General features: G+C 46.5%; 1 protein-coding gene across 1 annotated transcript in view; it reads left to right on the top strand.

Annotated features, from left to right (window-relative positions):
* Positions 1-12,429, top strand: part of ADISSP (adipose secreted signaling protein) — a 257,887-nt gene that overhangs the window by 145,218 nt on the left and 100,240 nt on the right. The window lies entirely within an intron of this gene.

The following is a 12,429-nucleotide window of genomic DNA, read 5'->3' as shown; positions in this document are numbered from 1 at the left end:
TTTAACAAAGCCAGTCAGCGCATGCAATTGTCCAAAAAAAATTTAACAAAGCCAGTCAGCGCATGCAATTGTCCAAAAAAATTAACAAAGCCAATCAGCGCATGCAATTGTCCAAAAAAAATTAACAAAGCCAATCAGCGCATGCAATTGTCCAAAAAAATTAACAAAGCCAATCCGCGCATGCAATTGTCCAAAAAAATTAACAAAGCCAATGGGCGCGGGCGGGGGGGGGGCTGGAAGCAATTTCCTCGCGAGCCCAGTTTTTGGAAATCAAAGCCGCCCGGGGTGGCGGAGGGGAGGGAAGCAGCGAGGAGAGCCTGGGTTGCTTGCAAAAGCCCCCGCTGCAGGCTGCACCCTGCCCGGGGAAGCGGCTGCTCCGAGGCCCCTCTGCCTGCCTGCAGGGAAAGGGCTGCTGCCGGTGCAGCGGCTTTTGCAACGAGGCCTGCGGGGAGGGGTGGGGAAAGAAAGCCGCCCAGCTCCGCCCCACACGACGCCGCCCCTCCGCCAGGCCGGCCTCTATATTCGAAAAATAACAGCGCCAAGAGGCGCCGCGACAGCCAATGGAGAGAGCCTGCAAAAGGGAAAGGAAAGGAAAGGGCTCAGGGGGAGGGAAGCATGCAATGCAATGCAATGCAATGCAATGCAATGCAACAGCAGGAGCCCGAGCTGGTCTCAAGGCCGATGTTCCTGATAAAACGATGCCTGGTCTGGAGAGAGCGAAGAGGGAGAAGCTTTTCTCCCTCTCTCATAAATGTCACAGTCATGCTTCTTTCTGTTGCAGTGCCAATGCCAGGCTTGCAAGGCTTGCAAGAGTCATGCTGATGTCTGTGTCTATTTGGTTCTCGTAGGTTATCCGGGCTGTGTAACCGCGGTCTTGGAATTTTCTTTCCTGACGTTTTGCCAGCAGCTGTGGCAGGCATCTTCAGAGGAGTAATCTTCAGAGTAGTTACTCCTCTGAAGATGCCTGCCACAGCTGCTGGCGAAACGTCAGGAAAGAAAATTCCAAGACCGCGGTCACACAGCCCGGATAACCTACAAGAACCCATGAACTCTGACCGTGAAAGCCTTCGACAATATTCTGTGTCTATTTGTTTGGCAATTGTATCCATTGGTCTTGCTGTTCAGCCCAATGTGTTACTGCATAGAAGATCCATCAGATGAACAACAGTTACAGGTAAGTGAAACTCTGTCATGCTGTTCAGCCTGCCAGGAGTCCAGGCAGGCTCTTGACATGAGTTCGGCCCATTCCTGTGCGAGTGTTATCCTTTCAAAATCTTGTCGAAGGCTTTCACGGTCAGAGTTCATTGGTTCTTGTAGGTTATCCAGGCTGTGTGACTGCGGTCTTGGTATTTTCTTTCCTGACGTTTCGCCCGCAGCTGTGGCAGGCATCTTCAGAGGAGTAACCCTGGAGGACAGTGTCTCCCCGTGTCAAGTGTAACAGGGCCAAGTTTCATGGCGAAACGTCAGGAAAGAAAATACCAAGACCACGGTCACACGGCCCGGATAACCTACAAGAACCAATGTTATCCAAACAATCCAAGCTGCCCCCGCTCCTTCCTCCCCCCTCTGCTGTGACCTTGAGCGTCTAGCAGGCCGCTTCAATGTTATGGCCTGCTCACTCCCTACTTCCCACCAGGCACCATTATCTCCTATTTCCCAGGCCTCGCCGATGAGCACCTGGGATGACTCTATGCTTAAAGTGATGCTTTGTAGTGTGGTTCGCCATTAGCAGCTTTGGATTTGTGGATTGCTTATGCTGTATCCTGCGGCTCCTGAATAAACGTTTACCTGCTTTAGATCTGCCTGTCTGAGCGAGTGTCTTTTTGGGATTGCCGAGGTTAGCTGGAGAACCTCACAGTAATACCGGGATGCAGGGTCATCTGCTGAAGCTGGTGAGAGATTCAAAACAGATAAAAGGAAGTATTTCTCCACACAACGCATCGTTCAATTGTGGAACTCCCTGCCCCAGGATGTGGTGATGGCTGCCAGCTTGGAAGGCTTGAAGAGGGGAGTGGACTTCTTCAAGGAGGAGAGGGCTATTCATGGCTACGAGTTAAAATGGATACTACTCATGATGCATCCCTAATCTCTCCAGGATCACAGGAGCAGGCCTATTCTAGGAGGTGGAGCACAGGCAGGATAACACTGCTGCGCTCGCTCATCTTGTTAGTGGCTTCCTAGAGGCCCCTGGTTGGCCACTGAGTGAACAGACTGCTGGACCTGATGAACCTTGGTCTGACCCAGCAGGGCCTTTCTTGTGTTCTTATGATGGGGAGCTCTGAGCAGGGCTTACATGCAGCATCCTTAGGGTTGCCACCCTCCAGGTGGGGCCTGGAGAGCCCCTGGAATTGTAAATGGTCTCGGAGCTGCTGAGATTGTTCCCCCTGGAGAAAATGGCTGCTTTGGAGTACTAAATGATTCACAAAGTTAGTGGGATAAATTGTTGGGTACTGTACTGTGCTCGATACTACTGCGTAGAGGGTGCTGAAACTAGGTACCACACATTCCTGTTCCTGTTCAGAAATTCGAGCACTTATTTGCCTAAACCCGCTGGGCAAATAAAAAAAAGTCCCAAATTATTAATATTAAATTCAATACATAATTTAAAAAAAATAGTTTTAGATTTAGATAATACCTGCAAGTTCCTAATTTTAAGAACAGAAAGAATAAATTTAGCTACAGAGAGTGTTAACTCCCCTATCACTACCAGCCAAGAGAAAAGTGACCATCATTCCAGCAGACAGGACACTTAGCAATGAGGTGTTGTTTATTGAATGTCCCACCCTGCTTGTATTGACTGTCCACCTTGAGTCCATGTGCGAAAAGAAGACTATAAATGATGTAAATAAATAAATTTGGCAAAATACCCTGCTGAAGCCCCCCCCCCAAACCCCATCCTAGCCAATCTCTGACCCCAAAATCTCCAGGAATTTCAAAACCCGGAGTTGGCAACCCTGGTTATGACCTGAATGCCCTTGTCAGGACTTCCAAATATTCCACTACCTGTTCTTTAAAATAAATAAATCTGTAACTATCCCACATGCAGTGAGGTGGGAAAATCCCCTGTGTAAACCAGAAATGCATTGAAAATACACAATATTGTAGGCAAAATACTGTCCCTTTGTCTGGAACCAATTTCTCAAGAGTTCAGTTGGATGCTCTCAAGGTGTAGTATTATGAGAAAGGGAGAAAAAATCCCTTTGCCCATAATTGTGTAAACCTCTATCATGTCTCCCCTTAGTTGCCTTTTTTCCACACTGAAAGAGCCCAGATTCTCCAGACTTTCTTCATAGGAAGGGTGCCCCAAACCCTTGACCATCTTGGTATTCAAACAAATATGACTGCCAAAGAACACAAACCTATCTGGGCTGGTCCACCAAGATTGGCCAGGCCAGGACCACTTTGGTTTGTGTCCCTGTCTCCATCAAGAGTGGAGACAAACTCAGCTGCTGTTAGCTGAGCTTGCTGCTGGCAAGCCTGTAGGATCTGCCTCAGTTTCTCCTCCTGTGTTCCCATTAATTTCAGCCAGGGCAGCCCAGGAGGCCTTCCCACCCATAATGATTATTAACTAGCAAGATGCTCATATTAGGGGAGGGACTGGAGCTCAGTGGCAGAGCATCTGCTTGGCATGCAGAAGATCTCAGGTTCATCTCCATTATCAGACCGCTGCCTATCTGAGTAGACAATACTGACCTCGATGGGCCAATGGTCTGACTCAATAGAAGGCAACTTTGTGTGTGTTCATGTGTTAAGACGGGCACTTGGAAGCAACCCTCTGTGGTCAGAGCACCCTGGAAGCACTGCAAGTAGGGTGGCCAACCTCCCGGTGGTGGCTGGAGATCACCTGGGATTACATCTGATCTCCAGGTGACAGAGATCATTTCACCTGGAGAAAATGGCTGCTTTGGAAGGTGGACTCTATGGCATTATATTCCCTCTCCTCCCCAAACCCTGCCTTCCCTCAGGCTCCACCTCCAAAATCTCCAGGTATTTCCAAATCTGGAGCTGGCAACCCTAACTACAGGGCTTTTTCAATGGTGGCACTTGAGTTGTGAAATGCCCTCTGGGAAAAATCTGCTGGCCCTCTTCATGTTTTGCTTTTTGCTAAAATAAAGGGGAGAAGCAAGATCACAGCCCTGACACCTCAAAGGAAGAACAAAATTAAAATATGACAGGAAAATGTATGTGATAGATTGGTCAGTGAAATCTCGTCTTTTTAAGAGGACCTCTGAGCCATGTTTGAGCCTTCTGAGGTCTGGAAGCCTGTCGATAGTAGTCATCTGTTGCAGCTTGTTTTGTTGGTTTATTGAGTTCATTTATAGCCCACCATTCTCACTGATACTCAAGACAGATTACAGATATATACGTGTGTGTGTGTGTGTGTGTGTGTGTGTGTGTGTGTGTGTGCGCATGTGTGTATTCAATCAGACAGTATAAAACATAAAAGAAGCAGTTCAATAGGACAGGGATTACAGAAATTAGGAAAAAGGCAAACCAAAAACTATCCAAAGCATGACACACCATAATGCAAAAAATGGACTGCGTGGTTATAAAGTGCTGTCAAGTTGTAGCTAACTTATGATGACCCAACCATCATGGCTGGTTCTGTACCAACCGGAGCTTCCAAATTGACTTTAAGAGCAGGCCCTTGTAGTGTGCATTACAGTAGTCTGGATCTGAGGTTATTATGGCATGGATCCACGTGGACTGACTGCGCAAGTCAAGGTAAGAAGAGCCCTGCTGGATCAGCCCAGTGGTCTGTCCAGCATCCTGTCTCACACAGTGGCCAACCGTTTCCTCTGGAGGTCCAAAAACAGGGCATAGAGACAAAGGCCTTCCCCTGAGGTTGTCTCCTGGCACTGGGATTCAGAGGTTGACTGCCTCTGAATGTGGAGCTTCCCTTGAGTCACCATGGCTAGTCACCACTGATAGACTTCTCCTCAATGAATCTGTCTAAGCCCCTTTTAAAGCCTTCTGTGCCTGTGGCCACCACTACGTCCTCTGGCAGCAAATTCCACGTTTTAAGCACTTGCTATGTGAAGAAGTATAGGGAGCCATTTTCCAGGATAAATAAAAATGAATTGTCTGCTAGTTTCTATTCAGGATTGAATGTTTTAAAAGCTACTGCTTAAAATCTGATGCCATGATCGCAGTCTGTGATTGAAAAGCAGGAGAGACACGTTTGTAATAAAATGTACATGTTTTTATATATTGTTCTGGGGAGACTGGAGCATCTGGAATTCCTGGGTTTGAAAAAATCCAGCAAGTAAACCTCATGGAGGACTTTGGGAAATGTTTAAGGGATTTCAATTTAAAAAATTAGATTTCCCCCCCAACCCCCCAAAAAACTCATTCAAGAATAGTTTGTTTGTTGATTGCATCAGTAAATGGTTATTGTTGAGAATATACACAGAACAGGTGATCTCAGGTTGGTGAAATCTAAACGTTTCAGCCTAATGCCTTCAATACGAACACAGCCCTAAAATATACTTCAGACAGTTTAAATAGATTATGGATATTGCCCTCAATTACTGTATTCAGATATGCTAATTTTCAGGTACTAATTTCCTGCCCTGCCCACCTCTATGCCTATCTCCTTCCTCTAATCAAGCTGATTACATCTTCCATTGTACCTCTGCACCTTGACTCCAACTGTGTGTGTGTGTTAAGTGCCGTCAAGTTGCTTCCGACTCATGGCGACCCTATGAATGAAAGTCCTCCAAAATGTCCTATCTTTAACAGCCTTGCTCACATCTTGCAAACTGAGGGCTGTGGCTTCCTTTATTGAGTCAATCCATCTCTTGTCGGGTCTTCCTCTTTTCCTGCTGCCCTCAACTTTTCTTAGCATGACGGTCTTTTCCAGTGACTCTTGTCTTCTCATAATGTGACCAAAATACGATAGTTTCAGTTTAGTCATTTTAGCTTCTAGGGTCAGTTCAGGCTTGATTTGATCTAGAACCCACTGATTTGTTTTTTGTTTTGTTTTTTGCAGCCCAGGGTATCCGTAACTCTCTCCTCCAACACCACACTTCAACTGGCCCTTCCTTATAACACCTTTCCCACCCTCTGACCTGGATATCAGGGCTGATGAAGCTTCATTCTGTTTGTGAGCTTTGACTCAGGAAAGCTTCTGCCCTGGACAATTTGGTTGGTCTTTAAGGTGCTACTGGACTGGAAATATACTCAAAGTGTGCCCTGAGGACACATTCCATTCTGCTGACTTTGATAGAGAAGGGCAGGTTTGGTTGAGGTGTGTAGGAGAGCATACTTTTCAGACCACTTAATCTTACAGCCCATTCATTACGTGCCAAAGGATTGCAGTCTGGAGGGATTCACCTCTGATTCTCAGACAGAAGAGATGAAGATCACACCTCTTGGTCTGTCTATACAATTCAAAATGTAGGCTCTTGTGGCCTTAGTCTGCCTCCCAGCCCTGCAAGGAGCACCACAATTTAAGAAAGATTTAGATAAGCTGGAACGTGTCCAGAGGAGGGCAACAAAGATGGTGAGGGGTATGGAGACCAAGTCCTATGAGGAAAGGTTGAAGGAGTTGAGTATGTTTAGCCTGAAGAGGAGAAGACTGAGAGGGGATATCATAACCCTCTTCAAGTACTTGAAGGGCTGTCCCATAGAGGAGGGTGCTGAGCTATTTTCTGTTGCCCCAGAACGTCGGACCAGAACCAACGGGTTGAAATTAAAAGAGTTTCCGTCCAGACATTAGGAAGAATTTTCTAACAGAGCGGTTCCTCAGTGGAACAGGCTTCCTTGGGAGGTGGTAAGTGCTCCTTCCCTGGAGGTTTTTAAGCAGAGGCTAGATGGCCATCTGTCAGCAATGTTGATTCCATGAATTTAAGCAGTTCATGAGAGGGAGGGCATTGTGGCCATCTTCTGGGCACTGGGGATGTGTGGGGGAGGTAGTTGTGAATTTCCTGCATTGTGCAGGGGGTTTGACTAGATGACCCTGGTGGTCCCTTCCAACTCTATGATTCTATGAAAAGGAGTTTAAACCTCTTGTCCCCTCCCCCTTTTGATACACAAGGTGTAAAACGAATCATTCATCCCAGGTTGGTTGCTCCAGAATCTGAATAATCAGAGGCGTACTCTGAACGTGGAGGTTCCATTTTAGTAATGGTTGGTATTTGTTGATAAACTTCCCTTACCTCAATGTCTCTTTTCCCTTTTAAGATCTACTTTCACTAGCATATTCCATGGCAGAGATCTTCCCCCCCAAGACCCTGTCATATCAGCAATGCAAGCCAACAAACCTGGTGGGATCCACATGGGCTATGCTTGCTTGACACCTTTTCAGCCCTGTGGAACCAAGAGAGGAGTGTGGGTTGGACCACCCTCACATCTGGATGGGGGAGATTGGATAGACTAAAACATCACGTAGATCCCCAAAAGCCAAGCCCAGGACACTCACATTCGTGTAAACATGGATTAAAAACTGGTTAAACAACAGGAAGCCATGGAGAGGAAGCCGTGGGGAGGGGCCGTGGTTCAGTGGCAGGGCATCTGCTTGGCATGCAGAAGGTCCCAGGTTCAGTCCCCGGAATCTCCAGTTAAAGGGACTAGGGAAGTAAGTGATGGGAAAGACCCCTACCTGAGACTCTGGAGAGCCGCTGCCGGACTGAGTAGACAATACTGACTTTGATGGACCGAGGGTCTGATTCAGTATAAGGTAGCTTCATGCGTTCAAGCAAAGAGTAGGAATAAATAGACAGTTCTCATAACAGAGAGAAGTAAGTGGTGGGATCCATAATACAGCTGATATTATAATGCCATATCTCTAAACAGACATTGCAGAGCTGGGAAAAGTACAGAAGAAGGCAAGCAAGATGATTAGGGAGTTGGAGCCCCTTCCCTGTGAGGAAAGGCTGAAGAGTCTGGGACTTTACAGTTTAGAAAAGAGACGACTAAGAGGGGACATGATAGAGGTTTATAAAATTATGCACAGCGTGGAGAGAGCTCACAAAGAGAACTTTTTCTCCCTCTCTCAAAATATCAGAACTCAAGGGCATCCAATAAAGTTGATGGACAATAGATTCAGGAGGACATGCAGATTGAAATACTTCTTTACACAACAAGTGAATAAAATGTGGAATTTGCAGCCAGAGGGTGTAGTAATGGCCACAGGCAAAGACAGATTTAGGCAGATTTATGGAGGAGAGTTCCATCAGTGGCTGCTAACCATGGTAGTTACACGGAACCTCCACACTGAGAGGCAGTCAACCTCTAAATCCTAGTGCCAGAAGTCAATACCAGGGGAAGACCTCGGTCTGTATGATCTGTTGATGTCCCTCCAGAGGAACTGGTTGGCCACTGTGTGAGACAGGATGCTGGACTAGATGGACCCTCACTGGTCTGATCCAGCAGGGCTCTTATGGCTTCTCTTTCAGGGAATATGTGGGATTCGCTGTTGTGAATAGTTCTGCTTTTTAAAATTGGATTGCCAGCAGTGCTTTCATTTCTGAAACGACCATTGGGAATGAATATGAGGTTGTGCACATTTGTTTTTTCCATGTACAAGGTGGAACTGTGTTAAAAAAAACTGGGAGGGGGAGTTGATGGGATTCTATCTCAAAACTGAACTCCTTACTTTACTTTTGAATTTCTTTGAAGGTGACAGCCCAGGGGTCCTGTGAAGTAATTCTAAGTCTGAGAAACAGCCTGGGCCACATACTGGAAATCAGCTTATATTCTAGCCTTTGGGGTGGATCCCACCGCTATCTTACCACTCCACTGAGCAATGTTTGTTTTGCCGTCAAGTCACAACTGACTTATGGTGATGCCCATAGGGTTTTCAAAGGAAGAGATGTTCAGAGGTGGTTTGCCATTGCCTGCCTCCACATAAAAAGGGTAAAGGTCCCCTATGCAAGCACCGGGTCATTCCTGACCCATGGGGTGATGTCACATCCTGACATTTACTAGGCAGACTTTGTTTACAGGGTGGTTTGCCATTGCCTTCCCCAGCCATCTTCCCTTTACCCCCAGCAAGCTGGGTACTCATTTTACCGACCTCAGAAGGATGGAAGGCTGAGTCAACCTTGAGCCGGCTACCTGAAACCAACTTCCGTTGGCTTCCACATTAGGACCCTGGTATTCCTTGGAGGTCACTAGCAACTACGATCAAGTTGATTTATGCCACAATATTCCTTATTACTATGTATGGGTGTGAAATCTGAACAATGAAGAATGCTGACAGGAAGAAACTAGATTTCTTTGAATCTAAAATGACTAAACTGAGGCAATCATACTTTGGTCACATTATGAGAAGGCAAGAGTCCCTGGAAAAGGCAATAATGTTAGGAAAAGTTGAAGGCATCAGGAAAAGAGGAAGACCAGTCCTGAGACGGATTGACTCAATAAAGCAAGCCACAGCCCTCAGTTTGCAAGATCTGAACAAGGCTGTCAAAGATAGGACATTTTGGAGGTCATTAATTCATAGGTCACCATAAGACTGAAATGACTTGATGGCACTTCACACACACACACACACACAAATTTTGAGAGTCAAATCTCTCTTCCTCAGATACAAGCCCAGAAGGAAGAACAATTTGCATTTTCCCATTGATAACCCAGATTCCTGAGGCATTGTGAGAACCTTTGACTGTCTCTCCTTGATAGATCCATGATGAGATCATCTTTTTGTTGCAATGTGTGGCTCCTGTGTGATCAGCTGAAGTAACTGCTTTGAGGCCACACAGTTAACATGATCTGGTGATAATGATGTTGCTGAAGCCTTCGTTTCACCTCCCACCCCCCACACACCTTGAAATGGAAAAGAAATGCCCTTGAAACAGGGCTTCAAACAGACCTGCTAAGTCTCTAGATTTAATTTAGAGGCACCCATTGTTATCCATAAGGAAGGCTCCCCCACCTTCCTCAAGTATAGCAGGTGCCTTGACCTTTGCTAGGTCAAAACAGTAGCTACAGCTCAAGGACCATCATAGAAACATAGAGATGGAAGGTACCACCAGGGTCATCTAGTCCAACCCCCATGAACAATGCAGGAAATTCAGAACTACCCCCCAACACACACACACACACACACAGTGACCTCTACTCCATGCCAGAAAGAAAGAAAGAAAGAAAGAGAGAGAGAGAGAGAGAGAGAGAAAGCCCTCCAGGATCCCTGGCCAACCTAGCCTGGAGGGAAATTGCTTCCTGACCCCAAAGTGGTGATCGGCACTACCCTGGACATGTAAGAAAGGGCCAGGAGAGCCAAACACTGATGCAAACCTTCCTGCCCTCTCTCTCATGGGGCGAAAACGCATGGTCGCTTTGTGTGTGTGTGTGTAAAGTGCTGTCAAGTCGCAGCCAACTTATGGCGACCCCTTTTTGGGTTTTCATGGAGGGAGACTAACAGAGGTGGTTTGCCAGTGCCTTCCTCTGCACAGCAACCCTGGTATTCCTTGGTGGTCTCCCATCCAAATACTAACCAGGGCTGACCCTGCTTAGCTTCTGGTCGCTTTATCCTCCTTTATTCCCTGTTTCAGCCAGGATTCAGCCAGGATCGAACACATGCGTTTTCGCAGAACGTGCATTCGATCCTGGCTCAATCCCGGCTGAAACAGGGAATAAAGGAGGCTAAAGTGTCCATGAGTTTTCACCCAAAATCTGCCCAAGGTCACAGAATCAGCATTGCTGACAGATGGCCATCTACCCTCTGCTTAAATGCCAAATCTAAACTTGTGGCCTTCTCAAGGTTTTAATCAAGAACAGGGTTGTGATTGTTTAAAGTAATTAGGAGTTTAAATAAGTGCAGCGTGGATTTTACATTTATTTTCACAACATTGGGAGTCGCTTTTTGAGAACCTTGGTAAAAAATTATTTTTGTTGTTCCCCGGGAAGGCATCGTTAATATTCAAAACAAATTAAAGATGACATCCATTATTTCAGCATGGTGGCAATCTAGAGCAGAACCATTCTGTTTGAAGGATGTGGCACAGTACCTAAATGGGGATGAGATGCTTCTATTTTGGACAAAAGCTAGAAAATGTAAAGATGAAAGAGAGAGACACTGTTCTGTTAGCAGAGGGAAGAGGTCAAAGTCCAACACGCACATTTCCTGAATCTTCACAGGTGCCTGCTGCCAAATTTCCTGTGTAACCAGACAAAACAACAACTTGCTAAGAGAAGAAGGGAGGTTGTGTTTTTGCTTGGGACTGCAGGATTGGACATTGGCACAGCTGGGGGTGGTGTAGGAAAGCCACCCATTGCCTTGTGGAGCCAAGATCCACCTGCCAAGCGGGCTTTTTGCTCCAGTCTTGCAAAAGCGAATGCAGGCAGCTGCAATCAGGAATGCACAGAAGAGGACTCCTCTCCAGAACTGCACTGAAGTCTCCATGTCTTCCCCGGAAACCAATAAAACTTCCTGTTGCGTGGTTGCGTCATGGATTTAGCAACTATTTAGGGGGTGGGGCCAGCCATCAAGACCTGGTGACAAGTTCAGACCTGCCTGCCCTTTCTAATTTCATTGGGAGGCCAAAGTTAATGGTCTAATGGAGCGGGATTCCATTCTATTGTGGGGCGGGGGGCCCATCCCCCTGGCCTGTGGGGGCTGGAGGGGTCAATCCTTGTCTGTGTCCCTGAGATCCGGGGCTTGAGGTGACTGCTGGAACAGGCAGCGCATCATAAGGAAACATGACGGGCACCTTGGCTAACATATGTCACCTTTAGCAGAAGAGGACCGTGGTCAGAGGGCAGCTGGTGGGGTGTGGTGGGTGGGGTTGCCAACTCCTAGTTCAGAAATTCCTGGATATTTGGGGAGTGAATTCTACTAATGCTGAATTTTTTTGCACGTTGCACAGTTGCAACAAAGCACCAGAAAAAAAGTTTGGCAGTCTTTAAGCACCAGGAGCCTCAAACCGAGATGGCCAAATTATCAAGGAAAAGCCTTTATTTCTGTCATTCTGAGGCCTGAAGCTGAAAAGACCTGTGGTTGAGGAATATCAGCTGAAGACAGCTGATAAGTCACAGCCTTGCCCTGTCTGTGGATGCTCTTATAGAGAAGATTGAGATGTTCAAGGGGCTCGTCTTTGTTCAGGAGTGTGATCCATTCAGCTTTCATGACAGGAGAGAAAGTATTTCAGTTATCTGTTTGAGTACTCCTTTGTATCCATGACCTCCCTGTACACAGAAAGCTAGCGTGATAGAGAAAAAGCTTTGTGGCTGGCCTTCTGCATGCTGTGTTAAGATAGCTCTATGCATTACAACTCGTGCAGGAATGCTAATAGTGTGCTAGGGTTTTATGCAGTAGACATATGCAACATAATTTACTGCTGTTGTCACGGCCGTTGTTAGGGCTCAGGAAAGCTCCTACCCTGCCAGAAAATATATTTGTTAGTCTTTAAGGTGCTCCTGGACTTAGAAAAGGGCAAGAGTCCAGTGGCACCTTAAAGACTAACACAGATATTTTCTGGCAGG

This window comes from Euleptes europaea, chromosome 9 (assembly GCF_029931775.1).
Source record: "Euleptes europaea isolate rEulEur1 chromosome 9, rEulEur1.hap1, whole genome shotgun sequence".
NCBI classification, from domain to species: Eukaryota; Metazoa; Chordata; class Lepidosauria; order Squamata; family Sphaerodactylidae; genus Euleptes; species Euleptes europaea.
The sequence above is the reverse complement of the archived record's forward strand: the minus strand, read 5'-3'. Positions and strand labels throughout refer to the sequence as shown.